The following is a 13,803-nucleotide window of genomic DNA, read 5'->3' as shown; positions in this document are numbered from 1 at the left end:
GCTCTCCTCCGATCCCCCATAGAGGGCAGCGGGTGCTGAGACACCTCCCTCTCCGCTCTGCAAGCGGAGACGGAGCTGTCATCCGCCGGCTCAGCGGGGATCGCGGATCGATCCCTGCTGAGCAACACGGATCCGCCTACGGAGGCGGACCGTGTGAAAGAGCCCTAAAGGTGAACTTATCATCCTTTAACCTCTTGTGCTAAGAGTGCTCGCCCTGTGCACTCCCACCAAAGTTACTGGAGGGCACCGGAAAGCTACCGATGCATGCTTGTGATCGGGAGCTTCCGGATCCTGTGACCACTGTGAGAACCAACTACGGAGGTCACATAACCTGAATGCCTGCCTACCACATTTAGAACTCTTAAAGGGCCAGGAGGCATGGGCGGGAAGGGGTTAACCCTTTCACAGCCCAATTTAAATTTTCAATTTAGGCCTTAAGATTACATAAAACGTCCAAATATTGTATATTTTCTTCAAGCAGACACTCTAGAGAATAAAATACTGGTTGTTCCAATTTTTTTTATGTCACACAATATTACCACAAAGGAAATGTAAAACACAGTAAAAGTTCATTTTAGGGGACGCAAACACAATAAATTACCATATTTTTGGTAAAATATAAAAGCTGAGGTTACACTGAGTAAATAGATACCCAACATATCAAACCTTACACATGTCAGTACCCTATATTTTCCATAGGAGATACTTTACGTAAAAGCCTCCTATAAGCCATCAGTTTAGCGTTACGAAGGGTGTCTGGTGCTAGAATTATTGCTCTCATTCCGGTGTGTGCAGCGATATGTAACATGTGTATCTCAATCAATGTTTTTTTTTTCATCACTTAGGGGACAAAAAGTCCCCCATGTGATGATTTTCTTTTAGTGACCGGTTCTCTTTAATGGGACATGTCTCCCCCTGTGCTCCACTTAACGAAATGCAATGTACATCGCACTGCATTACATTCTGTCCATGGGGACCCGGAAATGATGTGTGTCTGCTCTGCTCCCTCCCCCCCCCCTGCCCCCTCTACTCGGCGGCACCCGCTATTACCAGATGGGCAAGGGGAGTTTGGGATACATAGCACGGGGGGGGGGAAGCCCAGGGCGATGGGAGCATTAGGGCAGCTTGAAACGTCTGGTCGCCATGGTGATTTGGCGCCTGGGGTTTGTCGAGCCCTGATGTATTGTATTGTATTCTTTCATTTCCGAGCATGCGTTGTCTTGGCCACACAATTGTTTTCGTACAAATACCATACTAATTACATCGTTTGGTCTGTTAGTGTACAAGAAAAATTTTCGTGCTTGTCCCTTTCATTATTTTCGGATGAACTGTCGTGATCAACTCTTGAAAGCTATGTACTAATGATCAGATTATCAGACAATTGCTCCAAAATCAGTATTTTTTTCATCCAGTTTTCTCATCGTCTGTACCAGGCATTAGGAATGTGGTGATTTGTGTGCCTGAAGTGCATCTAAAGATTGAATTGCTATTTGTGTCCACACGGAGGAGATTCACCTTTACTATTGGTCACCAGGACTGAAAGTGAAGTCAACTGCGCCCAAAATAAAGGAATTCAAAAAATAAAATAAAAAAATATTAAAACGGTGCCCTCTTTTACTGCCAGGCTGCCTGCGTAACCGAGCCCAGAATTTAAACTTGAAAATTAGTCCCAACTCGTTAGAACTGAAAACAAAAGCGATGGCTTTCTACAATGATTCTCCCTTCTTCTTATAGCTATGAATAAAAGCAAAATGGGAACTGCGTCACCAAGCCACCACTCAATAGCTATAACAATACAATGTGACATTATTAAAAGGTCATTTATCAGTGGGGAGAGACGCACAGTACACACCTGCAAGGGACTGACTGAACCAGCCGAGGGAGGCAGATTGATGAGACGAAAAAACAATGGATTACAAAACAGCCAAGGAAACAAAGTATGTGTCACCTAAAAGGCCTGGCACTGCGATTCTCCAATTATCCTTTCTACAGCTGTTTGCATTAATATTCAGGAAAAATACTTACCACCCAATAAACACAGCTTCATGTTTAGACTTACATACTGTATAGTCTCTGCGGTAGTACACACCTACATCACAGCCGGCTCATGGCTCTTCCACAGGTTAGACAGGTCTGATCTAGATGTGTGATATTTAATCTATGGGACTTTCAAAGGAACTGCTTGTGGGAATACCCTACACATTCATGGAAACACATCTCCTTTCCTGTGCTGGAACTTGTAGAAAGAGGTTTCACTTTAGCAGTGTGCTCCTAGTAATTTAAAGCCATATAAAACCAAAAAGCAAACATTTATTATATTGCAGATTACCAATTCTTATTTGACATGGCTGCATTTGTTTTCGTTTTAGGCTTTCTTTCCTTTATTTTCACCTGGTGATTTGGCCAGTAAGGCTGTTGTTTTTCAAAAGAACAAGCTCTCTTACAGATGCAGATAGCAGTTAAAGGGCTGAGACAAACCATTTACCACTGACAGGGGTGCTGAACCACTTGCCTTCCGCAGTATGGCTCGGCTACACGAATCGGCGTAGGGGTACATCAGTTCGCAGGAGCGGTTCTGGGGCGAGCGTGTGCCGCCGCGCGCCCGCCCTCACTAGGCAGCGTGGATGCCGATGTACGGGACCAGCAGCACCGATTGCCGCCGGGCACCCGCGATCGCTCCTCAGCTGTTGTAAATACAGGATTAAGTGTGGGCCTAAGGGCTCTTTCACACGGTTCGCCTCCGTAGGCGGATCCGTGCTGCTAAGCGGGGATCGATCCGCGATCCCCGCTGAGCCGGCGGATGACAGCTCCGTCTCCGCTTGCAGTGCGGAGAGGGAGGTGTCACAGCCCCAGCTGCTCTCTATGGGGAATCGGATGAGAGCGGACCGCCTGTCTGCTCCCATCCGATCCCATCCGATCCGATCCCCAGGACGGATGGAAAATAGGGTTTCCATCCATCTGGATTTCACGGACAGGATCGGATGCGGATGGCAGCGGGTGTCAGCGAAAATGTCTCCGCTGACATCCGCTGCTCCATAGGGCTGAATGGGGCATCCGATCAGATCCGCCTAAAAAACTGACAGGAGGATCTGATCGGACCGCCCGTGTGAAAGAGCCCTTAGTGGTGTTTTCTAACTGTAGGGGATGGGCTTCTGAAATGATCACAGAGCGCCTGTGATCCTTCTATATAGGATCACAGGTCTCTATGATCATTTCACAAGCCACACCCCCACACAGTTAGAAAACACCCCCCTAGGCTCACACTTAATCCTTTGATCACCCCTAGGTTAACCCCTTCCCTGCCAGTGTCATTATTACAGTAACAGTGCATATTGTAAGCACTGATTACTGTAGTAATGTCACTGGTCCCCGCAAAAGTGTAAAAAATGTCAGTTAGGGGTCCGATCTGTCCGCCGTAATGTCGCAGTCCTGCCAAAAATTGCAGATCGCCGCCGTTACTAGTAAAAATAAATAAATAAAAATGACATAAATCTTTCCCCTAGTTTGTAGACGGGATAACTTTTGCGCAAACCAATCAAAATATGCTTATTGCGATTTTTTTACAAAAAATATGTAGCAGAAAACAAATTGGCCTAAGCAGATGAAAAATTTAGATTTTTACATTTTTTGGGGGGGAATGTTATATAGCAGAAACTGAAAAATATTGTTTTTTTTTTTTTTTCAGAATTGTCACTATTTTTGTTTATAACCAAAAAAAAAAAAAATCGCACAGGTGATCAAATACCACCAAAAGAAAGCTCTATTTGTGGAGAAAAAAATTACATCAATTTTATTTAGGTACAGCATCGCACGACTGAGAAATTGTCCGTTAAAGTAATGCAGTGCCGAATGGTCATTAGGGGGGAAATCCTTCCAGTCCAGGACTGGTTAAAATGATCAGCTCTTATTTATTCATGTAAAACCTTTACCCCAAAAGGTAAAAAAAATGGTTTGCTGTAACTGATTGTGTAACTGCAGTGTGAGTTGGAGTCTTACTTCAATTTGTTGGTGTATCTAAATCTGCTATTGCATCTAACACTCCCCTACACCCCAGACTGACAATGCTGCTGCTAAAAGGTGCCCCTGTTTTCCTTCATCCAGAGTGGGGGGCCCTGTAATACAGGAGGTGTGTTACTGGCCAGATCACCATGTAAACACAAAGGGATAAAAGCCTAAAAAAGAAAATGAATGCAGCCACCATATGGAGGAATTGGTAAACTGCAATATATTACATTGTTGGTTTGGGGTTTAATCCTGCTTTCATTTATAGCATAGAGACCAATCTGTTGTCAACTTTTAATTAAACTTTAAACCAAACAGGAGAAGCACAGAGCATCTAGCGTGCCACTATGTGTGTTCCTATATGCCACCCCTTCCCAAATCATCAGTATGATAGCAACTGACTTGGTTTTATAGGTACAGGATCCAGAGCTGTCAGGTCATCTGATATACATATGAAAGCCCCAGACATTGCACCCTCAAAAGCAGGTGAGCAATGGCAGCTTCCAAAATTTTAGACTGACATATTCTCTTAAAGCCCCACTCCGGACACAGGAAAAAAAACTACCTTTGCACACTGCAAGGATTAAATGCTTGTGTTTGCCTAGAGCACAAATGTCAAACACAAGGCCCGTGGGCTGAATCCGGCTCCCCAGGCCTTGTCAAGAAACCTATTCCACCACCTCCGCCTCTCACCCTCTGCTCCCACTCCCTGCTGTTACTTGTAAATACAGAAGCTTTCTGTGTTTACAAGAAACAGCTTTGCTTAGCGGCTTGTGGATGTAACAGATCCCTACACCCACTCACCGCATTGCACTGCAGGAGCAGATCTCCAGAGAGATAGAATGATCTCCCTGCAAGACACACTGCTTATACGGGAAGGTACTAGTGCTGGACCATGTAGGAGAAAGAAATGCAAGAAAGCTTTGCAGGGTGGGAAGTCACTTACTCTGCACTCTGTACATAGCACACCCTTGAACTCTGCACTCTGTAAACTGCACACCCCTGAACTCTGCACTCTGTACGTAGCACACCCCTGAACTCTGCACTCTGTACGTAGCGCACCCTGAACTATGCACTCTGTAAGTAGCGCACCCCTGAACTCTGCACTCTGTAAACTGCACACCCCTGAACTCTGCACTCTGTACGTAGCACACCCCTGAACTCTGCACTCTGTACGTAGCGCACCCTGAACTATGCACTCTGTAAGTAGCGCACCCCTGAACTCTGCACTCTGTAAACTGCACACCCCTGAACTCTGCACTCTGTAAGTAGTGCACCCCTGAACTCTGCACTCTGTACGTAGCGCACCCTTAAACCCTGCATTTTGTACACGGTGCACCCATGAAATCTGCACTCTGTACACAGCACACCCCTAAACTATGCACACTGTATGTCGTGAACCCCTGAACATAGAGCACCTCTGAACTCTGCACTCTGTAAGTAGTGCATCCAAAAACCCTGCATTTTGTACATAGTGCACCCATGAAATCTGCACTCTGTACACATCACTACCCCGAACTCTACACTCTGTATATTGCACATCACTTAACTCTGCACTCTGTATGTAGTGCACCCCTGAGCTCTGTACTCTGCATGTAGAGCACCCCTAAACCCTGCATCCTGTACACAGTGCATCCCTAAACCCTGCATTCTGTACATAGCACACCCCTGAGCCCTGCACTCTGTAACACGATCCTGAGCTCTAAACTCATTACATAGCACAACACAGATACAATCAGCCTTTTGAGGGCAAGCATACTGCTGGTGAAAGCTGCACACCTGTAAACAGCACACCTGTAAAATCAGCACTCTGTACACAGCAGACCTCTGAACTCTGCACTCTCTAACTAGCGCACCCCTGAACTCTGTACTCTGTAAGTAGTGCACCTCTGCACTCTCTAAATAGCGCACCCCTGAACTCTGCACTCTGTAAGTAGTGCACCCTTAAACTCTGCACTCTGTATACAGCACACCCCTGAACTCTGCACTCTGTATACAGCACACCCCTGAAATCTGCACTCTGTAAATAGCGCACCCCTGAACTCTGCACTCTGTATGTAGTGTACCCCTGAACTATGTACACTGTGTGTAATGCATCCTTGAACTCTGCACTCTGTACACAGTGAATCCCTAAACCCTGCATTCTGTACATAGCACACCCCTGATCCCTGCACTATGTAACACAATCCTGAGCTCTAAACTCATTATATAGCGCAAAACAGATACAATCAGCCTTTTGAGGGCAAGCATACTGCTGGTGCGGCCCGGGATGAAATTGAGTTTGATACCCCTGGAGGTAATTAAAGAGCAATGCTTACTTTACTCCTCACTCCAGCAAGGACTTGCTGTGCAACCAATCCCCTCCTCCCTAAGGCACTCCCGGATGCCATCCTTCTCCATATACAATACAGGGTAATAGTCCTACATTGTACATGATGATGTCATAAGAGTGGTCACAGCCTGGAGTGCCAGAAAAAGAGTAGAGCGCCAGAGCCTGTCAGAGCAGGGGATTAAGGTAAGTAATACCACCTCTTCCTCTACCTCTAGGGCTTGGTCACACAGGCAGCTGGGGGGCAGTAAAATCAGAAGCTTGAGCTGTGATTTTACCACCCCCACCTAAAGAAGAACATACAGTTACTCATGGTTGTACAATGCTTTGGGAACATGGCAAAAATGAATATTGCCATTCCCAGAGAAGATAAATAGTTTAGGCTCGGTTCACATAGTGGCGTCTCAGGTCGTGGGCAGAATCGCAGTGATTCTGCCCACCATCCCGAATCACTGAAAATCATGGGACGCCCATGTGGTTCCCGTGTCTTGCAATGGCACCGACAATCGCGGGGAAAATTGCGCAAACAGAATTGCATGACACCTGCCGTCTAAATGAAGTTCTTGTCCCATGATTCTCTTTGCATGATTTTACCACTATTCGTGGGGTGACAATCGCTGCAAAATCATGCCACATTTGGGGTGCCATTGCAAGCCATTGGAATTGCACGGGCGCCCCGTGATTTGCAATAATTTGGGATCGCAGGCAGAATCGTGGCAATTCTGCCTGCGATCCGAGACGCCAATATGTGAACAGAGCCTTAGGCTTCACTGGCTGAGACACAGAAAGCAGATGACCCTCACTGACAATGGGCACATTGATACAAGTGTTTAACACTGAGTAGGGAGACATGGTGTCATACAGCATTAAATGTAGGGCTCAGGTTAATTGTTCCCAGAACAGAAGGGCATCAGTTAGCCGCACAACATTGTTAGAAAGAAGATTCTAGGACAAGATTTCAGCCAGGTATCTATTAAGCACCAATGAGAACAACACCACAGGGAGCTGGGAGCCGCAGGTGATACCTGAGCCACTGGCTGGGGACCACTTAGATTAGATGATGACAGGTTAGAGATAGATAGATAGATAGATAGATAGATAGATAGATAGATAGATAGATAGATAGATAGATAGATAGATAGATAGATAGATAGATAGATAGATAGATAGATAGATAGATAGATAGATAGATAGATAGATAGATAGATAGATAGATAGAAAGAAAGATTTACTAAGATAGATAGAAAGATAGATTTAAAGTGGTTGTAAAGCCACTTTGTCATGATCACACCATACCTTCTGTTTAACGATATGTGCTCCAAAAATATCCCAATTTCAGATTTCTATCTTATTTCAGAGCGCCTCCCAGCGCTCACGTGACTGCTCGCCGCTCTTCTCTCCCGATCTGACAGCTCCAGCAGGAAGGCCCGAGAACTCCCACTTATGTCAGCTTAGAGGAGGGGAGGAGGAGAGCAGCAGGCGGTCATGTGAGCGCTGAGAGGCGCTCTAAAATAAGGAATAAATCTGCATATTTTTTATAAAACACATATAGTGGGGCACATATCGTTATCTAACCCTGGATATGGTATGAATATAACATCTATTACGGATGTTATATTCAAGAGGGGAGGGGCGGGGAGCGGAGTGTCACTGACACAAGCTGACAGGCAGGGGGAGGGGGGAGAGAGGACAGACAGCTGGATGACGGAAGCACGTAAACTGACCACGGTGTCAGGACTCAGCAGCCATGACAAATGTGGTCAGTTTACAGGGGGGAGGGCAGAAGGCAGAATCAGCCAGGTATTTCAGGTGATACAGGGGGCCAAATTACACAGCACAAACATTGGGCAGTTATGCATGCTTTAACCACTTAAGCCCCGGAAGATTTTACCCCCATTCCAACCAGGGGGTATTTTGCGATTCGGCACTGCGTGACTTTAACGGACAATTGCGCGGTCGTGCGACGCTGTACCTAAACGAATTTGGCGTCCTTTTTTTCCCACAAACAGAGCTTTCTTTTGGTGGTATTTGATCACCTGTGCGATTTTTTGATCACGCGCTATAAACAAAAAAAGAGCGTCAATTTTGCAAAAATAGCAATATTTTTCACATTTTTTTATATGAAATTCCCCAAAAAAAAAATTTAAAAATCAAAATTTTTTTACTTTTTCGGCCAATTTGTTTTATGCTACCTATGTTTGGTAAAAAAAATCGCAAAAAGCGTATTTTGATTGGTTTGCGCAAAAGTTATCACGTTTACTAACAAAGGGAAAGATTTCTGTCATTTTTGTTGTTTTTTTTTTTAACGTGTAATGGCGGCGATCTGCGATTTTTTTTGCTGTACTGCGACATTGGGGCAGACAGATCGGACCCTTGACTGACATTTTTGACACTTTTGGGGTTACCAGTGACATTTCTACAGTAATCAGTGCTATATATATGCACTGTTACTGTAAAAATACACTGGTAGTGAAGGGGTTAACTTTATTTGGGAGGGAGGGGCTGTGTGTGTCCCTAGGGGCGTGCTTTCTACTGTGATTGGCTGGGGCTTGAGCTGTATGGACACTGATCAACGGATCTACATACTAGATCCGAGTGATCAGTGTCTTAACAGCAAGGAGAATGACAGGTGGCTTGTTTACACAAGCTGCCTGACATTCTCCCTCTCCCCCGCCGATCGCCGAGTGACCGGTGGACATCGGGTCCGCTGGTCACACGCGCGGGGGGGTCCGTGACCATGCGGGAGCGGGAGCGCGCCTCCGGGGGCGCGCGCTCGCTCCCTAGACCCTCACAAGCTAGTGACGTAGCCCTACGTCACTTTGCCTGTGAGGGGCTGACTGCCGACGTAGATCGGCGTTAGGCAGTCGGCAAGTGGTTAAGAGAACAGGATCCATTTTTTTTTTTTTTTTTTTTTTTTTTTTTTTAGGGTTACAAACAATTTCAATAGATCAGAGACTTACTAAAATAGATATCTGGATAGATTTACTAATATAGATATAGTTAGATAGGTAGATTTACTAAGCTAGATGGATACATATACATATAACCTTAAGATAGATAGACATATATATATACAGTAAAACCTTGGATTGCGAGCATAATTCGTTCCGGAAGCATGCTTGTAATCCAAAGCACTCTTATATCAAAGCAAATTTCCCCATAAGAAATAATGGAAACTGAGATGATTCATTCCACAACCATTTATTCATAAGTCCTTCAGTTTATAGTCCATATAAAAAGATTATAGCATTGCGATAGGTTATATAACCATAAAATGTCCATCCACAAATAGCCGCTTCCACAAGGGGATTAGAAGCAAAATCCAGTAGGAGCTACAGAGTATCAAAGAGAAGAGGGGCGCCTCTAAGTGTAGCAATATGGTTCCATTTAATAAAGGTACAACATTTAGCAACTCACATGGTTGATGAATAAAACAGGCATATCTAAGTATGCAGGCATCCGGGGTAAAGCTGTCCACATGGACTATCTTCTGCACCGCCGGCTGCCAGTCGGTAATCCTGACCGGGAAGACCACCCTGCAGTAAAGGGATCTAAAAGCGAGGGGCAGCATGGAAGGGATGACGTAGATGGCGGTGCGGAGGATGGTCTATGTGGACAGCTTTAGCCTGGATGCCTGCATACTTAGATGTGCCTGTTCCAATCATCAACCATGGGAGTTGCTAAATGTTGTACCTTCATTAAATGTAACCATATTGCTACACTTAGAGGCGCCTCTCTTCTCTTTTATACTTAGCTGTGACTTGAGGCTACTTGTATATCAAGACATCGCTTGTAAACCAAGTCAAAATTTATTTGAAAATGTTGCTTGTCTTGCAAAGCGCTCTTAAACCAAGTTACTCTCAAACCAAGGTTTTACTGTATACAGTAAGACCTTGGTTTGAGAGTAACTTGGTTTAAGAGCGCTTTGCAAGACAAGCAACATTTTCAAATAAATTTTGACTTGATATACAAGTGATGTCTTGATATACAAGTAGCCTCAAGTCACAGCTAAGTATAAAAGAGAAGAGAGGCGCCTCTAAGTGTAGCAATATGGTTACATTTAATGAAGGTACAACATTTAGCAACTCACATGGTTGATGATTGGAACAGGCACATCTAAGGATGCAGGCATCCAGGCTAAAGCTGTCCACATAGACCATCCTCCGCACCATCATCTACGTCATCCCTTCCATGTTGCCCCTCGCTTTCAGATCGATTTACTCCAGGGTGGTCTTCCCGGTCAGGATTACAGACTGGCAGCTGGCGGTGCAGAAGATAGTCCATGTGGACAGCTTTACTCCGGATGCCTGCATACTTAGATATGCCTGTTTTATTCATCAACCATGTGAGTTGCTAAATGTTGTACCTTCATTAAATGGAACCATATTGCTACACTTAGAGGCGCCTCTCTTCTCTTTCATACTCTGTAGCTCCTGCTGGATTTTGCTTCTAATCCCCTTATGGAAGCGGCTATTTGTGGATGGACATTTTATGGTTATATAACCTATCGCAATGCTATAATCTTTTTATATGGACTATAAACTGAAGGATTTATGAATAAATGGTTGTGGAACGAATCATCTGAGTTTCCATTATTTCTTATGGGGAAATTCGCTTTGATATAAGAGTGCTTTGGATTACAAGCATGCTTCCGGAACGAATTATGCTCGCAATCCAAGGTTTTACTGTATATATATATATATATATATATATATATATATATATATATATATATATATATATATATAGATTCATTGATTTACTAATATAGATACATAGCAGGACAGACAGATTTACAAAGATAGATAGATAGATAGATAGATAGATAGATAGACAGACAGACAGACAGACAGACAGACAGACAGACAGACAGACAGACAGACAGACAGACAGACAGATAGATAGATAGATAGATAGATAGATAGATAGATAGATAGATAGATAGATAGATAGATAGATAGATAGATAGATAGATTTACCAATATAGCTAGATATACATAGCAGGATAGACAGATTAACTAAGATAGATAGATAGATTTACTAAGATGAATAGAGTTAGATAGATTTAGTAAGTAGTGTGTATGTAGTTTGTGGTGTGTGTGTGCTGTGTGTGTAGTGTGTATGTAGTGTGTGCTGTGTATGTGGTGAGTATGTGGTATATGGTGTGTATGTGGTGTGTATGTGGTATGTGGTGTGTATGTGGTGTGTATGTGGTGTGTATGTGGTGTGTATGTGGTATGTGGTGTGTATGTGGTGTGTATGTGGTGTGTATGTGGTGTGTATGTGGTGTGTATGTGGTATGTGGTGTGTATGTGGTGTGTATGTGGTATGTGGTGTGTATGTGGTATGTGGTGTGTATGTGGTATGTGGTGTGTATGTGGTATGTGGTGTGTATGTGGTGTGTATGTGGTATGTGGTGTGTATGTGGTATGTGGTGTGTATGTGGTATGTGGTGTGTATGTGGTATGTGGTGTGTATGTGGTATGTGGTGTGTATGTGGTATGTGGTGTGTATGTGGTGTGTATGTGGTATGTGGTGTGTATGTGGTATGTGGTGTGTATGTGGTATGTGGTGTGTATGTGGTATGTGGTGTGTATGTGGTATGTGGTGTGTATGTGGTGTGTATGTGGTATGTGGTGTGTATGTGGTATGTGGTGTGTATGTGGTATGTGGTGTGTATGTGGTATGTGGTGTGTATGTGGTGTGTATGTGGTATATACTGTGTATGTGGTATGTGGTGTGTATGTGGTATGTGATGTGTATATACTGTGAATGTGGTATATGGTGTGAATGTGATGTGTATATGCTGTGTATGTGGTATATGGTGTGAATGTGATGTGTATATGCTGTGTATGTGGTATATGGTGTGCATGTGGTATATACTGTGTATGTGGTATATGCTGTGTATGTGGTATATGGTGTGTATGTGGTATGTGATGTGTATATGCTGTGAATGTGGTATATGGTGTGTATGTGATGTGTATATGCTGTGTATGTGGTATATGGTGTGAATGTGATGTGTATATGCTGTGTATGTGGTATATGATGTGCATGTGGTATATACTGTGTATGTGGTATATGCTGTGTATGTGGTATATGCTGTGTATGTGGTATAGGTATATGGTGTGTATGTGATGTGTATGTGGTATAGGTATATGGTGTGTATGTGATGTGTATGTGGTATAGGTATATGGTGTGTATGTGATGTGTATGTGGTATAGGTATATGCTGTGTATATGTAACAGCTGTGCAGACAGACACATGTGGAGGGAAGAAGTGAGGGAAGGAAGGAGGCAGCTTACCTTGGACGGAGCGCTCCGTGCGGTGTGTTCCTATGGAGCTCCTGTCTGGTACACAGACATGTGTATTCCCCTGTCTCCTCCTTCCAGGGAGCTCTCTCTCTCTCTCTCTCTCTCTCTCTCTTGTGTGTAGCAATGATAATCTCCTCCCTCTATACACAGCGAGGTGCCATTATGTGGAGAGCACGTCACAGCTTGTATGTAGAGAGCTGAGAGCTGAGAGCAGAGGATAGAAGAGTACAGGAAGCCTGAACATTGCACTTCCTTCTTCCCATCTGGGCTTCCTCGGTCAGTGCAGGTGATTACATCAACTCAGCTGACATGGAGCAATCCGCTCAGCTCTCTACACCAATCTACACAGGAATCTACAGAGAGAAATACAATCTGGAGAAGTGTGCATTCTAACCAATTAGCTTCTGCCTTCAGGTCGTTCAGGTACTCTTTGTAAATGAAAGCAAGAAGCTGATTGGTTGCCATGTACTCCAGACTTTAATAAATTCCCCTTATATGGATTCTGGTATCTGTATGCAGTTCATGATAGTATTTACTATTTGCAATTCTCCTTTTAATTTACATGTTCTTATTTACATTATCCATCACCTGTAACTGCAGACCCAGCTGATGATCATGGTTGGGCCAAGTTATATATCACTATATATATATATATACACATCACACCTAGGGCAGCCCATTCATTTTAATGGATTGCCCTAAGCACAAAAAGCACATAGAAGCGCAATGCCCTTTTTAAAAACCGCCCAGCACCAAACGACAGGGTAGTTTGTTACCATGCAATTTGGCATGCATATTACCAAGGTGTGTTGGGGTGCATTTAGAATAATTGGCAACACCACGTGCCTGTAAAATGGAAATGCATCTTTGCGCATTGCAGGAGCGCAATTTTGCGCCCATTCCTACAACGCACAAATGTGAACCTAGCCTTAAAACGCTAATAAGGTGCCACTTTTTTTTTATTAATTAAAGGGCCACCAGGTAGTTTATGATATAAGGTGTTAGTATGCACCCCATTATAAAGAGGGGGGAGGTGTGGGACTTTAAATGAGGCACACAGTGGGTTGTGTCGTGCACCTCCATCCCTATTCAAGTAGAAATACAGAAGGGTTGGGACTTTATATGAGAGACACGACAAGGTTGGTAGAACAAAAAATAACA

At 43.9% G+C, this 13,803-nt stretch overlaps 1 protein-coding gene across 1 annotated transcript in view; it reads right to left on the bottom strand.

Moving 5' to 3' along the window:
- The window catches only part of RNF144B (ring finger protein 144B), a 113,835-nt gene extending 101,106 nt beyond the window's left edge, over positions 1 to 12,729 (bottom strand). Inside the window, exon 1 of the mRNA XM_082258770.1 lies at positions 12,634 to 12,729. The gene's annotated coding sequence lies outside the window, so the exon portion shown is untranslated. The remainder of the gene's footprint in view (positions 1 to 12,633) is intronic.
- Positions 12,730 to 13,803: the final 1,074 nt, after the last annotated feature.

The sequence above is a fragment of the Pelophylax lessonae genome (assembly GCF_965119305.1).
Source record: "Pelophylax lessonae genome assembly, chromosome: 5".
NCBI lineage: Eukaryota > Metazoa > Chordata > Amphibia > Anura > Ranidae > Pelophylax > Pelophylax lessonae.
The sequence above is the reverse complement of the archived record's forward strand: the minus strand, read 5'-3'. Positions and strand labels throughout refer to the sequence as shown.